The following is a 24,168-nucleotide window of genomic DNA, read 5'->3' on the forward strand; positions in this document are numbered from 1 at the left end:
AATGTTCGAACATTTCAAAACTTGGTTGCAACTAAGGGTGTAAACAAAAATTCACGATTCGGTACTTAACTCGGTTTTTTAAATCACGGTTTGGCTCAATTTCGGTAAACTTAGGGGGAGAAATGCATAACATACAATTGCTTGTTGTTTTATTAAATGTTAATAGTATTATTAGCATTTGTGAACAAGAGTTTGCATTATTAAAGAAATTTTAAATAAGATGCTTGGTTAAATAATATATAAAATAATATTTAATAAAATTCCATAAAAAAAATTTTTATAGAGTAAATCAAATTAAAATTAAAAAAGTATATTGCTTTATTTATTAAATTAAGTCATTAAATAAACTGGCGCAAATAAAATGTATTAAATGAATTAAACGGAAAGATTTTATATTTTACATTTGTTAGAGCCCATTTGTGTAAAACGTGTAAATAAGCGCGTTTTTTAACATTTTATTTTTAGAAAATTAAATATGTTCTAATGAACTTTTCTACTTACTTCAGCATACTTTAACAGATCTCTTTATTCCCTCCATCCTTCATTTATTCACTCCCTCGATATGTGGAATGGTCAGGACTTTCTCCTTTTAAGAGATATTCTTGAAGCTGTACACAAAATGCTAAATGCTAAAGAATCCATATTATTAGCGCTGACCGTTATCATGAGTTTTACAACGCACTACAAATTATATTTCCGGTACGGAGTGAGTAGCCACAGTGACACTGTGCTGACACTAGTTTATTTTTATACCCCTGGCATTGTTGTCGATGTTTTCAAGTTTAATAATAAAAAACAGTGACGGCATTTAAAGTGCAAGGCAAAGACTTCGCTTAGAGTGTCCCTGAAAGAACTCAAGACTTTAACTATGTTCCACATGTAAAAAAAGATTAAATTTTCTACATGTGCACCAAACTGGAAGCCCTGTACTGAAAAGAGTTCAGTATGAATACATGTGCCATTACACTCCTAGTTGCAACAGAAGCAAAAATAATTGCATGAGGTGAGAAAAAAGCAGGTTTTTACATGCTGTATAAAAAGTGCTAAAATTCCCTTTCATCCATGATTCAGAGAGAGACAGATATCTGTATGTTATAAAGTTTTGTTTTAAATCAGTGTAGACTTGATAGTAAAGTAGATTATATCAAACCCAAGTAGTAGCCTGCAAAGGGTCAGAATCTTGTCATGCACACATACTATGCTATGATGCCAAAAAAAAAAAAAGAAAGGAGTACAAAACTCTCACACTGTGCTTAGGCCAAAAGTGACACTTAAAAATTGCATCACATGTTAGAGCTATTTTCTTTTAATGAAGAATTTGGTAATTCCCAGCTCTAAAATCCAGTCATATTACCACAGAAAATAGTTTCAAAGATCTTGCTGGGAAAGGAGCAATAAGCCTCATCTGACCTTAAGTGATATGGCAGCAATGATCAGTGATTAACGTGTCAACAGGGGAACTTTGGTTTGGGGTTTGGTGTGATGCTTCCTGAGATACTTCTTTCCTAAATATGTAGCTACAGCATCCCAATCAATCAACATCATCATTTCAATATTAATGAGCTACACTGCATTCAGAGAACTCAGTTTTGTTCATGAGCCGGCCTGTATAACTACACTTTGCTCATGGTATTGAGAAATATCCACAAAAAAAACTTTTGCAATATAGAGATTAAAGATTAAATTTGGGGAAAACATTTTGGTATTTTGTTAACAATTGGGATTTTATCGTGATTCGAATCTCGCGGTCCCACTTTATCGCAATTTTTAAATTTGGTACATAACTTTTTTGTTTCACAAATGAGCCCAGATTCAGCTCATATAAAATGAGTAGCATTACAAGAAATCGCAGGTTTCCGCTATTTATTGGTTGTAGTATCCTCTGATGTCAAAAAAGGGCGGAGTTGAAGACTTACGTCACCAGATTTAGCCAATGAAAATAAAGAATGCGGTATCGTATACAGTACATGTATCTTTAACTCAGTCCTTTTTTGACATCATAGGACACTTCGACCAATAAACAAGCAGAGAAACTATGCATAGGCTACACTACAGTCACTATATATACTCACTATAAATGTGAAATTTCTACAAGTTTACATAGAATTCATCTCTCTTGCTAATGTTTTATGTGTGTGTTTAAAGAGTGTGAAAGGATGATTTATAGCTGAAACAGTAAAAATTAAAATAAAAACAGGTTTTAAGCAGACGATAAACGAGAGACGACTGTATATTGTATTTACTGTATTATTACATCAGCCATTTCTAGATGCATTACTATGTTTCAAGGGCCCTGAGTGTCACCATAGAAAATAGTTCAGACTCTTTAATGAAATTCAATTCAATTTACCAATCAACATTGTCTCAAATCAGCTTTAAAAAAAAAAAAATTATGTGTATTTATCACCAACGAGTAAGCCTGGCGGACTGGGCAAGAGAAAACTACCTTAGACGGTATGAAAAAGAAACTTTGAGAGGAACCAGACTCAAAAAAGGAACCCATCCTCCTCTGGGTGACAAGAATCATGATGATGAATTTTTACTGCAATTAAAATACACTGTTTGCTACAATGGCTTGGGTCTACCACAAACAGTTTTTCACCCAACTGCCCATTAAGGAACTGCTGATAACCTCAGCAATGATGTAACTGAATAGTTTGTTGATGAATGGACATTTGGTATCACCCAGATGAAGAGGGGTTCCTTTTTGAGTCTTGTTCCTCTCAAAGTTTCTTCCTCATATTGTCTTATGGAGTTTTTATTGGCACAGTTGCCACTGGCTTGCTCATTAGGAATAAACTTAGCGACTAATTTATGAATGTGAAATTTATATCAATAATTATTTAGTTCTGTAAAGCTGCATTGGGAAAATGTCCAGTAGTTTAAAGCGCTATACAAATAAAATTGATTTTGAATGGAATTACTAGTTTGAGTCCAATCATTGCCACCATCATCTGTGGCTGAGAGAACAAGGGAGCAATCTGGTCATGCTCTCTGGGTGAGAGGGAATGAATACTCACTCTCCTGTCAATCATTGCAACACTGACCAACTGTGGACATCTGGAAGGTTGTGTAGGTGCACTAGTTGCACTGTGCTGTGATACAGGATGAGCTGCAGTTTGAAAAGATGCTGCGGTCTTTGGCTTCACGTGTCTTGGATGAAGCATGTAGTGTTCATATGCTAGAGGAGAGCTGGTTTGTTGGATGGAAGAGCAAATGAAGGAGAAAATGTGTGTGTGGGGGGGGTGGGAAAGCGCAAAGGGAAAGTTTTTAGACTTTTGAGCAAGTCCGCTTCCTATTTCCACAGCAATGATATCCACTCTTGCCTTTGTGCTCCTCAGATGTTAAAAATGACAGTGAGGCAGCGAGTCCCCTTGTGCTGTAGTCACCTCTATGAGCTCACTTTCACAGGCAGCAGCACTCCAGCACTAGTGTGACCTCCCTGAAGGCGTGCAAAAGCAGAAATACAACTTCAGCAATGCACTTATGAGATCATGAAGCAGCCATTACTACATTCACAGCTCGAGAGGAGACCTGATGCTTGGCCGATCTTTCTCTCATCTCATCACACCAGACCAGACCAGGGGGTACTGATCTGTGAAAGGGAGTAAAACTTGTTTGTAGAACTTATATAAAAGATATAAGTTCTACACTGTACTACATATTGAGCAACCAATCAGATCGTGGATTGGATTGAGTTTTTCAAAGAATATTAAAGATTTAAATAAGTTGTGCCAAAGACATTATAAAAACGGCTAAAACCTAAACGTGTACAGTATGCATATAAAAACCTGGTGAATGGGACCCGCGTTCTATTAACGACTCCTTGCACCTCAATGGAATGCTAAAAATAAGCAAAGCAAAGAGTGCGAGGGTGAGAACAGCTCAGCCCCATTCTTCACGGGAACATAAAAGCGGCATAATCAGTTACTAAATCTGATAAAAAGGGATTACCAGCGTTCACAAATGTACTGGAACGTTGCAGCAGAGAGGAAACGGAAAAGCGTGTGCTTATTAGAAATAAGAAAAGCCATCTTGCCGTATCACCTCTCAGAACAGCTGCTGACTGTCCTGCCTGCAAACTATAAAGTGTCATCAGCGAACAATTATCGATTAAAAGTGAGGTTATCTAAAGCAGATGAGCAGACAACAGCATTCTTTCTTTCTTTAAGCAAAACCTGAAATCAAGCTTTCGAGCAGAAAATTGGTGAGAAGGAATTGGTGAGAAGGACAATGCATGACATGTTGTATGAACACTAATCATTTAAAGCTGCTGAGAAGCGAAACTAAGCTCATTGGATTCTTCTCTAATTGGACCACAGATCTGACCAGCCCACAAATTCATCTACTGTTACTGTACATTTATTGCTGCAGGGGAGGGGCTGTTGGAAATGTGACGAAAATTTGCACAAGTTTTCTGACACTAATGAGGCCAATTAGTCGGACGGCACCCTCAGCAACAGAGCTGTAATTGGTCGTATTCTGGTTTATACAAGCTGGGAGTAACAAAATGTGGGTTTACTGGCAATAATGCATGTTCCGACTGCAAGTGCATGATACAATGTCACTATATCTGTCTTCACCCAAAACATCCACACACACACACACACACCTGTGTACATGTAAACACAAGGAAACAGCAGTATGGTACAATCCCTGCTGTATAAACGAGCAAATCAGTCTCTCTGTACGCATGTACGATGCATTTGACGCACCTAGGCGTGAGCAGCGTCTCCTGCACAAGCTCATTCAGCTATAACACTTAAGACCCTGATCTTCATTAAACAAGACAACAGCTCATTGTGTCCGTTGCCATGACAACAGGCCCTTCTATTTTTACGCCATGCCACTAATCAATTCTTCTTCTGCTGTCGCCCGAGGGAGGGAGTGGATGTTTGGGAGAAGGGTGGAGGAGATGGGCCAAAAGGGGAGGAAGGCTGCATGCATGTATGTGGGGGTGAAGTTCAAGACAAAGAAACACGAGAATGAGAGAGTAAAACAGAGAAGGAAAAGGCACAAGTGAGTTTCTGTAAGGGAATGCTGGAAAGAGAAACCCCCTCCCTAGGTCTATCCAGATCAAACAGGGAAGCCCTTTTAGACACATAGACAGCAGGTAGAGGAGGCTGCAAAGCATATCCTGCACATCATATCAGAAAAGAGTCAGCAGTCTTGCATAACCTAATATTGAAATTAATTTCCATTTATGTCGCTGTGGATCGGCTGGATGTACGTCCGGTGCCAAAAGGACACAGAGAGACCACTGCTGTTCTGTCCGACATGCCTACCCAACACTGTTTCTCATTTTCACCACTGACTGGACTGTCTGCTCCAGCTAAAACATGAATGAATGAAAACAACTCTATAAAAACGCCAGCAAGAACAACATGAAGAGATTTTACACACAAAACTCTGAAAATGTCCAAAGTATTTTGTTCACTCCTTCTACATCACCAAAAACGAAACAAAAAAACAAACACAGGTGTGCTCACAATGGCTAGACATAAAAAACAACAACAACAAAAAATAATTTGATGATTTTGATAATTTGACGACCGGTTTACTAGATGCTTCAGAAAACCGAGATGGGACTGAGCATACCCACGCTCCAAGCCCTGGATTAAAGAAGAATGCACTGATGCTCATAATGAAACCACAAGAATGCTAAAGCAAACATATGAGGAAAAAAAAAATGGATGTAACTAACATGAGGCATTTTTTTGTGCCACGTTAGCCTGGTTATTGTAACGCAATGGAAAAGCTGATATAGTCTGCATCTGAACTGGTGCAACGTAATAAACCAGACTGTCTCCCTTGATTGTGAGCTGTACGTGCACGTGAAGTACTGCATCAATAATGTGTCTGGCTTTGTACCTTGGTGTGCAATTGAAAATTAGACTGCTGCTCCTTTAAAAAAAAAAAAAAAAAAAAAAGCCAGTGAGTCACAATATGTTTTTTCTTAAAAAAAAAAAAAAAAAAAACACCTAAATAAATAAATAAATAAAATGGGTACCCAATGGAGTCAGAATGCGAGAGAGCCGGTCTAAGCCGGTTTGTAACCTCGGGGTATGGAATTATCTCTTAATATGTAGCCGTTAGTGGTCAGGACATCAGAGGAAGACAGAAAGAGATGGAGAGAGAGGAAAAAGAAAGACAGAGGGGGCGGGGAGGGGAGGGGAGCATGAGAGTGAGAGGAGGGGCATAAAGCTCCTGTGCTTTCAGGGCAGCAAAAGGAAAATGTACTTCTTACGAGACGCTGAATCTAAAACCTGGCACCTTGACAAGAAGCCTCATTGCGGAACTTCAGACCACAGGGTGGGGCATACGTTGTTTAAACAAAAAAAAAACAAAAAAAGAGGGGGGAGAGAAAGAAAAAAAAATAAAAAAAACGTTGGAACTTGAGCCATCTGGAGAGAGTGAGGTAGCAGAGAGATTTTAAAATGGGGCTGATCTGGGTAAGAGGGAAACAGACTATGCTGAAGGAAACAAAGAAATCGAGCAAGAAGCAGCAAATGCAATTAAGCATGCGAAATGACACACAAGCAATCTAATCTGAATGTGCATCCTATTAATCAAAAGCACAGACTGAGTGCAGACAGTCTGAAAAGTGCACACACACATACTTAATGGAGCCTGTGTGTTAATAAGTGAAGCCGAAATCTGGTAAGGAACATTTGTGAAGATGAAAGTAACAAGATTTGTCATACACATGCTGGAAAATCCCCACACTTACACCAGAAAGCAGAGAATTAAAAATAATTGACTGCAAGGGTCAGATATGTCAAGTTTGGTTGAGTTACACCTTCTGGAAAGCCTTAAAAAATAGATCATTCGATCAGGCTTTCAAATAAAATGACCAGGTGCTGGGATCTGTCTGTACAGATACAGAGAGCTGTGGTTTCAAATGAGGCAGTCAGGAATAAGGATGTTACAGTTACAGAAAATTTCACGGTAGGAAACCCGGGTCTAAAAATATCCCAGTATTCCCCCATCATGCTATTAATTGATCATTTCAAACCACAAATCTTTCGGAAGAAATATATTCCAAATTCTTTATGCGGAAAGATTTCTATAAAGAACTCGACTGCAAAAAAAAAAAAAAATCTCACTACCATGGCATTTCGCAGCACTGCTAAGACAAAAATAGACAGATGGCTTTTTTTTTTTAAAGTTCTGATCACATGATGTTCTATGCATTGAAAAGGTGGTGTACATGATTAAATTACCAACATGTCATGTGATACAACACGCTTTTTTTTAGTTTTTTTTTTTTTTTTTTTACAAAGGAATTAAACATGGTTAGAAAAAATTATATAATTTTTTTTATAAAAAATTTTATTCGATTTTAATAAATTATCCATCTGATCTAACTGTGAAAACCTGTGAAATACTGTAACAACCGTGGTCAGTAATAAGACATGGTGAAGACGTACCATATGGGTGAAAACATTCCCTTTATCCAATACAGAAGAGCTCTCAGTTATGATCCAAAACATTTCATCTTAAACATTAACTTTACTAGTATGACAGTAACATTGGCATGACAGGCGTCTTCAGAGCAGGAACATAGTTTATGGAAAAGGTCAACGAGCCTCAAAGATGACAGATTTTTGCAAGGAAACATGCCTGAGGTGATGAGAAGGTGCCAACTTGAAGAACCTGCTATGGGTAAAAGAGCAAAGTAATGACATGTCCCAGAACTGCTGTAAAAGTCAGGCAAGGCAAGAAGAAACGATGAAGTAGTGGTGTGTGATTAGTCCAAAGGGGTCGTGTTATGAAAATTAATAACATGGTGTAACCTACATAATGGGCCCCAAATCACAAAATAGAGGTACCAGAAGAGCAACAACTTTTAAATAGTCAGCAGTGGAGCTTTATGACTAGATCATTTAGAGTCCCTTAAAAAGCAGCAGACTAGCAGTGAGTTCACTGAGAAAGCTGCAAACAGATTTGATTTTCATATAAAACCTGGACACTCAAAGCGCATCTAAGATTCGGACACCCTTCTGACATACACAGGAATATTACATGGGCCGTATATACACTTCTGACCTTGTAAATAAACTTCACCAAATGAAAGCACCTAGTACACCATAGTAGAGCAGGGATTTGTATGTGTATGGATCAAAGATAACAAGATTTGTCTTTTTATGTTCAGTCAAATTAACAGAAAACGATCACATGCATATAAAGGGACATGTGGTTGTTTGCAGGAAATTTAACATTAGTTAAGAGGCCCTAAAGTGTACAATAATTAAAAATGTATGATCAATTAAAGGTCAAAAGCAATAATCATATGTTTTTAGCATATTTAATTTGAGTTGAAAACAGACAGTAGGTCACATCAGTGTCACATCAATCTTACACCCCATCAGAGTAGTGTGCTGTAAGATTGAAAAAGGCAGTGCATATTGGCTTCCAGACAGAACACCTAAGCGCTATCTATTCCTCCAGGACCTGTCCGTGACCTGTCCCCCTGCCTGTGATGGGTCTAAATATCACATGATGGCTTGCATCATTGCACAGAGTAGCAGTTTGATTTCCAGGTCAACTGGCTGCACGTTTGCTTAACAGACCGTATATACGATTACCTTATATATGGTCTATGGCTAGCTTTTGGTTCTGGATGAAGCAGCATGAACCAGTACAGGAAAAAAAGAAATAGAAACTCAAACCTGCCATCTACTTGTCTGTCTCTTACTCATTATTTAGTTTGTAAAATATTCAAACGCCTTTCGTTTTCACATGTTATGCCTTATTCACTGTTTTTTTTTCAATCAATTTGACTGGGCTGCCTTGCATGCAGTCCAGCAGTAGGGCTACTACATCAAAATGTACAGTAATGCATTATAAAAAAATGGAATTAAAATTCTACGTGCCCAAGTCCACCTGTCCCAAAGTAATCTACAGCAGCATAGGCCTGGCTACACTAGCGTTTTCAGTCAGGTTAGCTCACGGTACTTTTTAAACATCAAGAACAGGAATCTAAAACACACCATGCAACCAGGCAAAGTTTTTGATTTGCCTGTGCTAATAAAAGAAGTGGAAACCTGTGCCATTTTTTGGCTGTTGTAGCCCCATCTGTATCAAGGTTTGATATGTTGTGCAATATGCTTTTCATCTCACCATGTTAGTAAAAATGTGGTTAATTTGAGTGTAGATTAACTAAAGCTATTGACCTATACAGGACTTGGACACCACAGGCTGATTAGATAAATGCATGAATGACAAAGAGCACAGCTCTCCATATAAAGTGGTGGTGAGTGTATCATATGGCATACAAAATGTCAAGGTTTAAGATGTCATATGCCCATTCCTACCAAATATTCCTTCAGTTAATTCGAAGTGTACAACCAGATTGTGTTCAACCCGCAATTCTCAAATCGAATTGTACCCATATTTAAATAAAACTACAGACCAGAGAATCTAAGCAACACTCAGAAACTCCTAAACTGTCAGGTTCTTTTAAAAACCTTCATGCCACACTGTAGGAGCAGCAGTGTAAAGTAATTCCAAAAACTATTATGCTACTTCATGTGGGTTACTATGTTGCCATCTTCAGTTCTACTTCTCGTAGGTATGAATTTCTGTTCTGTCTTGGTTTGAGGCACATTTCCGGCGACTTTTTAAATCTGGCTCTACAGTCAGAAACTGAGCCATTTATCCAGCTTAAAATACCAGGTTTACAAATGCTTGCATGAGGCCTGCCTAAACCAGCTGGTTCATTCATTCAACTGTACAGCACCACAGTACAACCCGAACTAGTCAAGTGCATCAATTGTTTCTATTCTCTATCCAATAGCCATGAAAGAAACAAAAATAAAAACCTGCAATCCACATGCAGTTTCAGGCAACTCGAGGGAAAATATGTTAGTCATCCAACATGGAGCAGAGACGCTTCAAGAAGCCGTTTCAAAATGACACAGAAGCAGGTTTCATATCCATCAAAGACACTGTGTGTGGTTTTCACCACTCCTGAATTGCAAGAAGATAGACTTCTAAAGAGATGGTAATTGGACGCCACGAGATTTGCTGTAAACACGCAAATGTGTATATATGGGTGAGATTATAGAGCCTGCAGCATCAGACGGTGATGCGTTATCAAATGGGGACAGGGCCGTAAACAATTGTGCAGGCAAAATATGCCGGCAATCTAAGTGACATCCTTAATCACCGTCACTGCGAAACAGGTAGTAAAGTTTTCAAATCCTGAGACATTCTGGCAAATCAGCAGCAGCATGAAGATTTTTCACCATTGACTATAGTGTTATTTTGCTACGGAAAAAGAAATCCTCGTTTATTAATAGACTTCACAAGAGTTCATTAGCATCAATTAGCAGCGCATGCAGCAAGCAACAAAGCTTCACGCCCTCAAGAGTTTCATTTAAGGGTTTAAAGATGATAAAAACTTTATACAATTTCTCTTAATTACAGGCTATTGATGTTCATTTCCTGATACTAAAAAACTATTTTTGTTCAATTAAAAGATTGAACAAAACACTGGGAACCCAATGTCATGCAACTGTCTCCACATATACAAACAAGAACTATTTGATATATAATTTAACTACTAATTTATATATATATATATATATATATATATATATATATATATATATATATATATATATATATATATATAAAATATTTTATCTTACATTAATTGGCTCAAATATATTTCTTTGTCTTCTTCAGGCGGTCCTAGGGGTACCCAAACGTCTGCACTCAGTGCACTAATGTATTCCATGTAGGCATATACAGTTGAAAGTTGACCTATATACAGCTGTACAAGTCTTAATGGAAAAAAGAACTTTTCAGAAAAACAGAAAAGTAATGTACAGTACTGCAGTATGCATCAACTACAAAGTTCTGGGCTTGCAAAAAAACATCCAACATAAGCATGCCCCTTTTTTGCAGTGTGAAGTCAACAAAAAAAGTTTGCTTATTTATTCCTTTTCTTATAGGTAACATGTTTTCAACACGACATGTTGTTAATCCTGATACTCCTGATAGAAGGTGAACAGCAGCCTATCAATGTGCCAATAAATCAAAGACGGAAGTTTATCCTTCGTTTTTTTTTTTATCCAATTTTTTTTTTCTCTCTAAATTCAAATTGCAATTAAAACACGGCCCTGAAGTTGATAAAATATGTTCAATGCACTGAAATCTTATGGTCTTTTTGTGGTTCTGGTGTTAATTTGTTAGTCTGTGATGTATTGTCAAGGTTAGTGATTGTGTGCTGTGTGAATATCACAAGGGCAATTTTTCAACAATCTCAAACACAAGTGATAATGGAACAATATCAATGTTACCTCCGGAGAACAAAACAGCAAGTCTCTTTACTCATTTCACCAGTTTTTTGTGATGTTCAAAGTCGCAGTAATGAGAAACCCAGTGCATCCAATAGATCCAGAATGCAATGCGATGCAGTTGCATGACATAATTGCGCTGAGCTGCAGAAGAGTTTCAGCTCGGCTAGTTCGCAATATATGAGATGACAAGCGTGATGTCGTTGGCAGCGGTATTAGCATAAGTTTTGGAACATTCTGTTAAAGCTGAGTGTAAAGTAGAGGAAGTGTGAGAGCAGGACGGACTAAAGGACTAATGTGTTGCTGCATCACTCTGTTTAGGAAGAGAGGATTAGCAGGTAATCAAATGCCACTGTAATTAATGTAACCTTTTAACCAAAATGAAAAAACATTTTGAAGAAAAACATTATTGTAGAATTCCATTAAAATTGTAATGTCCCTGGTGGATTTTTCCTATAAGCACAAAACTGATCATGACTGAAAGCTTTTTATTAAAAAAAAAAAAAACAATAACCAAATGTTGAATGGTAGATCATATATGGAAAAAAATATAACAATCATATTCTCCTCATTCAGAAATGACTTGCTTGGTTCTCCAGACTTTCGACCAGTGCATTTTCTGCTGTTATAAATCTACTGGTACGTATTTATGGTACAAGTCACATTGTTTCGTCTACTAGCAGTCTTTGCCAAACGGACACAGCTAATTCTAAACACTGCCTTTTCTGACGATTTTAGCCAGGACAAGTGTCTGTGCTGAGAGGCCAAGCCTCCAGAGCGCTTCTAAATGCGGTCTATTTCCAGTGTGTTACATCAGCAGGGAGCAGAATTATGTGGACGCATCAACCCGACAATTTTTTTTTTATTCTTCGGCAAACAAATACCCTGCATTATATTGGGATCAATTCTGCTATTCTATTCAAAACAGTCACTTAATGCATGAAAGGTGTTAAATTGTTCTAAAGTGCTGAACGGAGCTGCACCACCAACACGACATCTGGTAGAAAGTTCACTTTTACAGTGGGATGCCTCAGATGTGAAATTTATGTTGATAAAAATTAGCCAGCCCACAGAGTCGTACCCTAGCACGGTGCATTCCATCTAATCACCTGGTGACACATAATGCAGATCTCATGGGTTTAGCTCTACAGCAGGCAGTCGCTCGAGATGCGGCAACTGTGCACCGTGGAAATTAAAGAGAGCACACTGCATGAAATCCCTTCACAGGCTGTGACCACAAGTTGACTGAAGTGATGAATAGCTTAAAAAAAGGAGACAGAAAAGAAACAAATACGACCCTGCTTTTCTTTCCCAAGTCTGTCAGAGAAGGGGGGAAGGAAAGCGGTCCAAACTAAATGTCTTAGAGCACAACAGTCAATAAGAACATTGTCTAGACCCCTCCTGAGGATGTAATACTAGTGGGGTGCCCTCACAGTGTGCAGTAACTGCTATTAAAATGAACAGAGTCAGAAAACAACAATTGGCTCCTGTTTGACGTGGCTGTTGTGGACATGATAGAATAAGCATGTATTTAAGCTGCAGATGAGGTGGTGAGATGGACAACCCAAACAAGGAGGGGATACGAACAGAAACGAGAAGAATCACAGACACCAGGGCCGCTAAGGTGTAGGATTATGTTTGTGAAGGATGACAGAAATACAAAATATACAGTCTGAATGAGCTACGATACAGAAAAGCACGATAAAAAATCATTTGTGGAATAATTCCACACCTTTCTTCCTTCCTTCCTCAAAACAGTCCAGTAACAGAAGAAGAAGAAGAAAGCAATACTGATCTGACACGGATACAGAAACTCTGACCTGATCAAATCTGGCAGTTTTTGATGCAATCAAGTGGTGCATTTACTGTCAAGAATGCTTGTGATCGTGCCTCTGATGTCTCACATAACTTGGCAAGAGAGACGGCGGAAGAAAGTTTTTTGGGATCTCAGAAACGGTACAGATTCACATACCCGGCTATTGAAAACAGAAAATGTTCAGAAGATCCTGAATTGTTATAGTCACTTGTCAAACATTATCACATGACAAAATAATCCTTCAGTACTATATTTGGATGTCAGAAGCATTAAAGTGCAAATCTAAAAATATACATGGACTAAAAACAAAGTCACTCAAAAATATCCCTGCAATGATATACCCCATGAAACGCGTCCTAAAAACAATAAGTTCTCGTTGTCTACACGCGAGTCTTGTCTCGTGAACAAAAAACGTAACAATGTGCTGCAAATTGCCATGTTATAACCTTCTGTTGTTACTCTTTTTGCTGAATACTATAAAGAAAAATGCATGATCAGCAAAGAAATTAGCTCTTTAGATCCTCTAATGCAGACTGATCGCTTTATTCAGGGAATAAAGACCAGAAAAATCAGACGCCTCTCACTTTTTTCGTTGTCTGTAAGGATCAGGGGGGGGAATAAAAAAAACCCACACAAAAAAGAAGACATCTATTATTGATCAGACTTTCTTCCCGAAAGTCATCTCTACCCGTGTCAGTCAGTGGCTGTGTTTTTGGTGGTGATCAATACATGCATTTGCGCCGGATTTTATTTTGAAGCCTGCCTCACGCCTGCCTGTCAAAGTGCTTCTGGGCAGCCATTTGCGTGCATATGGAGCAAGTTGAGAGTGAGACAGCGTCCTCACTTACGTAAATGGCTGATGCATTTTCGGATCTGCTCCCCCCTCCTCCTCCTCCTCCTCCTCCAAATCATACACACATCAGCTCTCCGCCGTGCGCTTCCGTGTGCCCTCACCCAACACCACCACACTGATCCCCGGATGGCCAGCTCTCTGAGCTCGCTCGGAATTAACAAACTGTATCTAATAGAATTGGCGGATAAATGACAGCGCTTTACACTGAGCTCTCAGGGCTTTTATACTGCGAAGCGCCTCGCTGGAGAACTCGAGCTTTTCTCCAGTAGAACCAGGACGCTTCGGCTTCCTCCGCCGATCTGCCTTAACCCCCAGAGACTCGAGATGAAACAATGAAACGGCTTTTCAGACGCCAAAAAAAAAATGTTGCAGTCTGTATCCAGACTGCGTGCATACATTTATTCAATGTTGCGTTTAAATATATATTATTAAATCCGCCAGACACTTGGATCGGTGCGCGCCGGAACGAAAAAAAACCCCGAGACCATTTTAATACCGTATTAGTGAAAGCACTTTAAAACAGTTTGAAAGCTTAGCCGTGCTATTGTCTAAATGCGAATCCACTACGGATTCAGACTGTTTATCAACGTGGTCTGTTGAAAGCCATGTATTTTTTGGTTTCAGCTCAGTGTATATTCTGACGCTTCAAAATCCGCCGCTGCATATTTAAAAAAAGAAGAAAAAAAAAAGAAATCTCGTCCGAGCCCCAGTAGGCCGCGATGCGAGCCTCGGTCTCACCTGACTCGCCTTCACCGCCTCAGGTTGCTCTGGCTCCGGGCTCACTCTCCGATCCTGAAGCGCTGCGGCACCTCTGTTCCCCGTGCAGTCCCCGGCGCCGGCAGTGAACACAAAAGCGCTGATTGGGCCCCGGCTTGCGCTCGGCCGCTCGCTCTCTGCCCAGACACGCGGCTTATTGGTCGGCGGCGGTGTCGGAGACGCGCCCCTATTATCGTGAATGTTGTTGTCTGTGTCTGGAGGGGAGGGGACAAGCAGCTCCGAAACGCTGCGAACTCCACGGGTTTGTTATGCGCGTCGTGTCAGCGGCGCAGGGCGAGATTACTACTACACTGGCAGATGAACTGTGGACAGCCATATTAACTCCCTCTTCATTCCAGCAGGCCGGGCGGCCGGATCGCATTGCTGCTCCGCTGCTCAGACGCTCAAACGGCACCATTTAAACGAACAACAAATACACGCTTCTACACGTGTCTAAAACCCCATCCTGCTACAACGGACCGTTAGATGATCTTCAACTTTGTGCGTCTTCTTGAGCTGGATGATGAGAAACGTGTCTGATCACATGTTCCTCCGCAGCGTCTCAGAAAAATTATTGTCGCCATATTAGATTAAGACGCGCATAATTGGCGACGAGGCGCTTCATATAATGTATTCATTTATTCATTCATTAATCGGGCTAATTACACATTGTAGCTTTGATTCATTAAGATCGTACCTAGTTAATGTTTTACCGGTAATACAGTCTTGTTGTCGGTGTTGCCTACACAGAAAACAGTGCGCTCATTGTCTCTTAATGACCTACTTTAATAAGTATTTAGTAAGCTTGTATTTGGAAAGCGGTTCATTGAACGAGTTCTCGGCTTTGATTGTCCTTTATTACATTTATATACAACAATAATACAGCATATTTACTGTAACACATTCCGATTCAATTATTGATCACTGATCAGCCTGTTAAAGGATTTTTATCATTTTTATATTGTGTATATATTTATAATAATAATAATAAAAATAATTTTCTATACAGAATAATCAAGTCATTTATAAGAATGATCAGGTCTTTGGGGTGATTTAAATCTTTATTAGGGTTTATGAAGTGTACTCCGCCCTCTACAGGCAGCACGGGTCAGTGCAGCGTCTTGTACAAAAGATTCGGATTCATTTGCTTATTTCTCAAATATTTTTTTAATATGGCTCCTGCGCTTCCTTTAAAAAATTAATAAAAATACACACGCAGTGGTTGTTTCCTGCAGTGTGCAGAAAGTAAAGTGACATTAGTTATAATGGAGCATTAGGTAAAGTTGGACAGTTAAACCTGGCAGAACTTATTTTAGGAACTTTATATAAACACCAGGTGTACATAGCCAGAAAGTGGACCACACCCTTTGTATGTTGGTACAGTACATCACTTAAGTCCTATCAGCAGGGGAGTCAGTAGCAAAATCAATCTAATCAGCAAAATAAATCTTGAAATTATATGGTTATTATATTGCATGACTATTACACATATTGAGATATATGAGCAAACAAGCAGAAAGTTTAGAATTGTGATAGTCTGTACATTATAGATATATAGATATAGATATAGATTCTGCAGCAAACGTAGAGAGATTTTATTCTTTAGTAGCAGTATATAGTCCCAGTACAGTTTTTCCAAACGTCTCTGGACACTATTGCTTATATATACTTTTAAACATCTCATTCAGATTAAGCCCCCATTGCTGTTATAATCTGGGAAGGTCATACACTAGATTCTGGACCATAGCATTAGGTAATTTGCCCAATTAATAAAAGATCATTAGTGAGGTTTTGCACTGATATCAGGTAAGGAAGCTGTGTGATGGTCAGGTGTATGTTTTCTTTTTTTATATGATAATTTATTTTGATATAGTAAGATTATTTATTTTTTACTGCATGGTGTCAGAGCATGTCTATTATTTTGCTGTTAAATAGTTTTGCATGGCCAAAAACGTTATCTTAGTTCATACATTGTAGCACTACAAAATAAAAAATCTTCTTCATGAGTGATGATATGTTATTAATGCCATGGGATGATGATTTGCTGCAGCTTCTGCTGATTTATTATATGCCCACACACATAGCGTTGCATTCTCCAGCAAGGTCCATTAACCAGAAGTGTCCAGTATGCAACACCTTACCGGAACTATAGTTGTTATCAGGCATATCATCTCATCTTTCCCCCTTTTGAAAGTAAACTACTTTTCTTTGAAATGTTTTTTTTTGTTAATAGTTTGTTCTTATGCCAACAATAAATCTTTTATAACAATATCACAACCAAAGCATCACTGAATTTTTAAAATGAACTTTAAATGTATTTTTCAAACAGGCAACAGATTTTAAACTTTCAGGAGGTCTAACGGTGCGTTTCATCGTTCCATCCATATCGGTTGCAAAAAAAATTGTTAATTGTTAATTTTTTTCTGGGGACACGGGAAAAGAGGTTACAATCATGCCAACACACACTTGTATGTCTGCACATTTGTCAGATTTTCATGCTTGTTGACAGCCCGAGAGAGTGTATCGGCAGCAAACATCAATTTTCCTGCTGTTTAGATCATTATGACGTCGTATTTTTGGAGTCTGATGAACATTCGTTCTATTCTCATGGGACAGTCAATTAAAGCCTTGGACATTATGAACACCAGTATCTTATGCTCCGTTTTCACTTCAAAGAACTGCCCATAGACATACTGGTGAAACCTTTCACAGGCATATGCACAAGCCAAAAGTTTCTTCTTGATGTGTGCACCCATCAAGGTCCTTGATGCGTAAGCTACTGGCTGCCAGCTCTCACCAAAAGCCTGTATTTGAGGCATATTTCACATGAAGCTGTAGTCTGACTGATTTCATGGTTTATTCTTGGCCAGTACATTACCTCACGGGCCTTGTGCTTACATTTCTCCTCTCCTAGATGTCTCTCATTAACATTGTGCAGCATTTGCATGCCCATCGAAGCCGGGATGACAAACTTGTTTCGCTTGAAAATTATATCATTCACTACTGAAAGCTAAGTTTTGCATGACCAGTAATCTTGAATTTGCTTTGGACAGTCAGTTTTCTTGTCTGGCCAAACATTTAGTAAAATCTCTTTGAGTTGTCTCATTTACAGTCAGGGTTACAATCCATTCAGCTTCGTCTGTCAGGTTTGTTTGAACAGAATCAACAAAGAATTCCTCTGGCTGCTCTTCAAATGTTGAATACTTTTTTCTTTGCAATATCAGCTTTGCAAAATGATCATTCTTCCCAAAGTTATTACAGGTATTTCCAAAGACAGGAAAAGAATGTGATATGTGTGTCCCTCCAAAAATGATGCACTTACTTTTTGGGGTTTTTGCTCTCTGCTGTCTTTGTTTTGTGGGTTGTTTTGTATGCTGCTCCACTCTTTTTACTGCATGCACTCCAGCATCATCTCTATGCAGTTCCTTGTCTTGCGCAGGAGTTATTTAAGCAGCTTTACACATGTTGACAGGTTTCTCTAGTGTCAAAGCTGGTTCACGTAACAGTCTTTTCCTGAGACCATTATCAGGAATCCCACAGACTGTTCTGCCTCTCACTAGTGAATCTCAGTTCTGCAAGGTTTTGGTCAAAAGTCACTCCTTGTTTCTGTTCAGAAAAAAGTTGTATCTCTCAATGGCACAAAGTATTCTTTAAAATTTGTCATGAGACCAGTCTGTGTTAAATTAGCCTCGTCAAGTTGAACGCTATTATATATGTCCAGTGAATCCTTACCTATAACATGCAGAAGGATTGATGCCTTTAACTTCTCATCATCACACCCACACCACTGGTAGCAAGATAGATGTTGAATCTCTGCTTAAAACATTTCCAGTTATCAGCAAGATTTCTGACGAGCTGCATAGGCTTTGGTGGATTGAACTTTTCCATAACGGGAAACACTTGTTCTCTTACTTTGTTTCAACTATGTCTTTTCGACCTGCTTTTTCATACATTAGTATTCGATTCTTCTGTACTGGTTTCCTGGATCTCGTCTTCGGGCCGCTCTCCGTGCACCTTGCATTCTCCAGCAAGGTCCATTAACCAGAACTGTCCAGTATGCAACACCTTACCGGAACTATAGTTGTTATCAGGCATATCATCACAAGTGACAACCAACAATTGTAGCAAAAACTTCTGTCAAAAATATAATGCTCAATGATGAAATTCAAAAATAGTGTTTGACACAAAGTAACATGTCAGAGGGCTACCACAACTGTAAAGCCCACTTCCACATCATTACCAAACACTGAATGAGCATTATCACCATAGTCATACTGAAACTGGTGCAGTGCAGTGTGGTTTGGGTTAAGGTTTGTTTCGATTGTCGAGCAAATACAACCTACCACAATACATCAACTTGCTTTGTGTTAGAGAGGTTAGAAAAGCCAGATCCTTCTCTTGCAAACAGATCTCAATTCAAGAAGTCAAGTCAAGAAGTTTATTGTTATTTCAACCATATAAAGCTGACATCAGTACACAGTGAAATGAGACAATGTTTCTCCAGGACCCTGTGCTACAAAAACCAACAAAGAGCGACATCACACATCATAGAGCTACATATAAATATTTTTTAATTCTGAAGTAGGATAAAGCATTCTTATTTGATTTCCCCTACATTTTTATGAAATATTTGGAAATGTTTATTGTTCCTTTTAACAAAATATGCAACAGTACAATTGTACAAGAAAGTGCTAATGATCATCAATTTGATACGTAGGTTGAAAGAGTCATTAACTGGAACAGATACAGCTGTGTAGGAGGCTTAAAATTAGGTGAGGAATAGACAAACTCTGCTACTAAGTTGAGGTTGTGAAAGACTGTTTCGTGTCACAGGTCATATACCATGGCAATACTGAGCACTGCAACAAGACACAAAGCAGTTATAATGCATCATCAAGGTCTCTCCCAGGCCAAGTTTTCAAAGCAGACTGAAGTTTCAAGATGTGCTGTTCAAGCTATTTTAAAAAAGCACAAAGAAACGGAGAATGCTAGGATGAAGCAGTGGTCTGCCAAGGAAACTAGCAAAGGAAAAACACATCATGATTACTTCTATTTTGCCATTGGTAGATGTCCAGAAATGCCATCGGCAAAAAACTGGTGGAAACCAGTGGGACCCAGGTACACCCATTTACTGTCTAGAGAAGTCCAGCCAAAAGAAAGAATTGCAGCCAAAAAGCCACGCCTCTGACTAAGCCGAAGTGACTCATCTATGCATAAAAACAAGAACTGGGGCACAGATCAAAATGAATAATATTTGGCTATAGTTGTTAGCTGAGGGGGTAGAGAGCGGTACAATAATAAGAGTCTGCAGGCAATAGTGAAGCATGATGGAGGTTCCTTGCAAGTTTGGAGCTGAATTTCAGCAAATTTAATAAGAGATTTGGTAAAAAATTAATGGTGTCTTCAATGCTAAAAAAATGCAGGCAGGTATTTATCCATCATGCGTTGGCTGACGAGCCGAGACCAGGTAAACAGTTTAACAAGTGTATCGTTTTTCTTGAGATGCAGGAGTTCGTCCACATACATGAAACTTCTCTACGATAACACCTAAGCATGCATAGAGACAAGCTTAGAAACTGAGAATTTAAAGCACCAGAACAGTTATGTTCTACATCATGCAATACCACCAGGGAAACATCTGATTGACAAGAAATTTAATCTGCAGAAAGACAACGACTCCAACATTCATTCAGTGTCATTAAGCAGCATCTTTAGCAGAACAAGGAGTCCGGGAAGAGATAGATTTTGCCCCTACAGAGCCCCAATTTCAACATAATTGAGTCTGTCTAGGGATTACATGAAGACAGTAGGATTTGTGGGAATCTACATCCACAGAAGATCTGTGATTATTTCTCCGAGACATTTGGAACAACCGACCTGCAGAGTTCATAAAAAAAAAAAAAAAAATCACTGTTCCTAGAAGGGCAAGTGTACCATGAAGAATTGATGCTGTTGCACAGGGAAATAGTGGTTACACCAAATATTTATTTGATTTAAATTAATAAACATTGATTTTGTTTGACGTGTGTTTACAATATGATCACTCCTTTATGCATCTCATTGCTCTGTGACATTTTTTTAGCATAGAAGAAAATAAAGTTAATAATCTTTGATCATTGAACATCCAGGTCTTTCTGGCTGAAACAAACAAAAGCTTGGGAGTCTCAGGAGTCCAATGCACAGCTCAATAAATCTCCTAGTGACATTTAAGTTTTCAGTCTTTTTCACAATTCAGTAGGTACCCATAAACTATTTTTTTCTTTTTTAATTACACAGGAAAAAAATTACTGAAAACAAATGCATAATACTCCCTAACATTGCAGTTTTAATTACATTATAGTTATGCTTCATACATTATAATGTTCATATGTTACATCTATCACAGGAATATGACATAGCTGTTGCATCCAAGCAAACAAAAGAAAGTCAGTAATGTCTTGGATAATAACTAGGTTTTGAAAACATAAATTAGACTGCATGCTCCACAGTCAAAGTGCGATAAATAATATAAACATTACATTGGACATAAAAAATAAAAAAGTGCACCACTGATCTGAATTTGCTCTACAAAGATGATTCTACTGTATGTTCAAATATGGTTTAGTTAACAGGGCAATTTTAATCAAATGATTTATCATCATTTATGCCTTTAAATTAGATTCTTTTGGATATGTAAATTAAAAAATAAATTAGTAATGTGATAAGTCAGTTCTGAAGAACAAGATGTGGTGATTTACTTCTTATTTCAAATATATATTTTTACCAAATCTGCTTGAATTACTTTATTCCCAGTTATTTCACTCGGTCTCTAATCAATCACTCCAATTAGGTATTCATTTCAATCATGAAAAAAATAAAAAAAATCATCCTCCAGGAGAATAAACTTCAATGGACTAAGAAGCAACATTTAAACAAGGAGTCAAAGACATATTCAAAAGTACTGGTTGAAACGTTTTCTAGAGCTACTGGTCGAAAGAGTTTACCACATTGTTTTACCAATTTCTTTCTGAAACTCTACAGATATTATCTGTATAATATTTCAGTATGGATAATTATTTCATAATGCAGTCAAGCCCAAATGCAACTATGCACCTTTGTCTAACTGATATCTGATAGCGATCTAGGCCTTCAAACTACAGTGGAACCCGCTTATCTCGCCCTCGGTTAACTCGACAACCCTATTAAGTCGACGTTTTTGAAGTGGAACCGCCAAATTCTCGCTTTTTCTACGCATTTTTTATCGGTTATGTCAACTTTTTTTATGTCGCCGAACCCTGATATCTCGAGCACAAGGGGGAAAATTATGCCGATGTTATCTCCCCCTCGGCATCGCGGACGTAAGTTTTTTCGGACACTTTGCTTTGTGTGTTTGTGCGGATTACTTCAGCCTGATGGTCATAAGTTTTTAGAAACTTAGTTACTGGTTTTTTTTCTTTTTTCCCACATGTGGACTAAATGTGAGACGGCACTGTGCAGCCGCTGTTTTTTTTTTTTTTTGAGCGATCTGTGTGTTTATAATGTTGGAGAATATAATAAAGGTTTGTATGGAGAATGGACGGTGGTTTGTATTGTATACTGGTAAATCTCTGCTGTTAGTAGGTGCACTTATGCCTTTTGTTGTTAACAAACGTATGTACATTTTTATAGCATGCCTTCATCAAACAAATCGCGGCAACGCTGTTGTGTAAAAACCCCTCCAAAAACACGTGCATGCACATTCTCATTTATTAACGCACATCATGTATATAAAGAAATTTCAAGCACGTTAATATATTGCCGCCATTTTGATTTTCGTTTATCTCAATCATCGGTTACCTCGATGCTTTTTGGCCACCCACTAAGACATCGACATAACCGGGTTCCACTGTACATGTTTATTCACATATACTCTACACATTTAAAAAAACAAGAAAATATCTGTTAAGAGAAATAAACATGTATTGTCCTTATTATTTCTAATTGGTGGAATAGTTGCAATGAATATGCACTAACCATCATCTTACTTTGCACAAAAGAACACAGCAATGTTTAGAGTATTGCCTTACAGCAGACACCAGCTCTGAATTGGCATTTGAAAGAACGTGAAGGACATGCTTCTGTCTCAAATGTACAGACAAATGCATTATTTAAGTACAGAAGCATTGAATGCACGGAGTCCATAAAAAGTCAATTTTGTTTTGTTTTTGTTTTTAAAACACATTCTGAGCCAATTGTTGCTAAGAAGAATATTTGAAGCCAAACGTTAATTTCAAATGACCTTTTCCTAAAATTATATCTTAAAAATATATCACTCATCTCATTCATAGGTTCTAGTGGAAATAATATTCCCAAAATAGTCCATCATATCTCAGCAGAAAGTAGGCCTAGACAGTAATCTATATACTAGAAACTACCATGGCTAGCTTAGACCAGCTATCTGTCCCTATTTATTTTACCATCAGTTTTCATGACTGTAAACTGTTAAAGGCTGGTCCCTGCTTACTTGTAAATAAACATTTAAGCAGGACTTATAAATTGATAAAATAAAGGGTAAAGGCAGGGTTTGGGTTTAATTGAAGAAACAGCCCCAAACATGACTCAAACCTGGAATTTCCACACTTTGGGAGGTATCCACTACCACAACATCACTAGGTGGACTGGCTGCAGGAGTTTCTAATTTTAGATTTAACACTTTTTTTAAAGCACCAAATGACAAATCTAGAAACATTTTGCACAAGTGATTTCTGTGGAAGAAAGTCTCAAGTACCACTTGGCCCATGAGTGGCCCATAAGCACATGAAGTCATCTCAAATGTAGTGCCTCTGCTCTGAGTGAGAACTTTAAACGATCATCTTACAGGTAAACCAATACAAAATCACAGCACAGCCACTGACTATCGTGGATGTATGGTGATTTTCTTCAGACAACATTACCAATATAAAAGTAGGGCTATAGCAATGAAGAGCAGCAGCTTGGAAGTGGCTTGAAATTAACTGCTGGTTAACATGTAGTCAAAATCAACCATGTTTTTGTCACTATAGCAAACCTGTTCTAATGTCGGACAACAGACAGAAAAGTTAGAAAAGCAAAATGGGAGCAGTGTGCATGAGCTTTATAGTGAATGTAGCTGTATTTAAATAATATATATGGAAATATATTAAAGTAGAAGGAAGCAAGCTGATGGAAATGAGACCAATATTAAAATAGCAATTGACCATCACAATTTCTAATTATTTTAGAATTTTTTTTATATATATATTTAGAGATACTTTTAGATTATTTTAGCTTTCACTTCTTCTCACTTGCACCTCACATCTACAGTTAAGGTTCTTTTCTCATTCCTGGCTTGATTTTAGGTAGTCTCTTCCTTTTTCAGATTTCTGTTTATATTTTCTGTTTATCCTATCCTATCCTATCCTATCCTATCCTATCCTATCCTATCCTATCCTATCCTATCC

The 24,168-nt window shown here is 38.2% G+C and overlaps 1 protein-coding gene across 1 annotated transcript in view; it reads right to left on the reverse strand.

Annotated features, from left to right (window-relative positions):
- The window catches only part of gatad2b (GATA zinc finger domain containing 2B), a 39,080-nt gene extending 22,618 nt beyond the window's left edge, over positions 1-16,462 (reverse strand). Inside the window, exon 1 of the mRNA XM_046835376.1 lies at positions 14,714-16,462. The gene's annotated coding sequence lies outside the window, so the exon portion shown is untranslated. The remainder of the gene's footprint in view (positions 1-14,713) is intronic.
- Between the last annotated feature and the right edge of the window lie 7,706 nt (positions 16,463-24,168).

This window comes from Silurus meridionalis, chromosome 22, assembly GCF_014805685.1.
Source record: "Silurus meridionalis isolate SWU-2019-XX chromosome 22, ASM1480568v1, whole genome shotgun sequence".
NCBI classification, from domain to species: Eukaryota; Metazoa; Chordata; class Actinopteri; order Siluriformes; family Siluridae; genus Silurus; species Silurus meridionalis.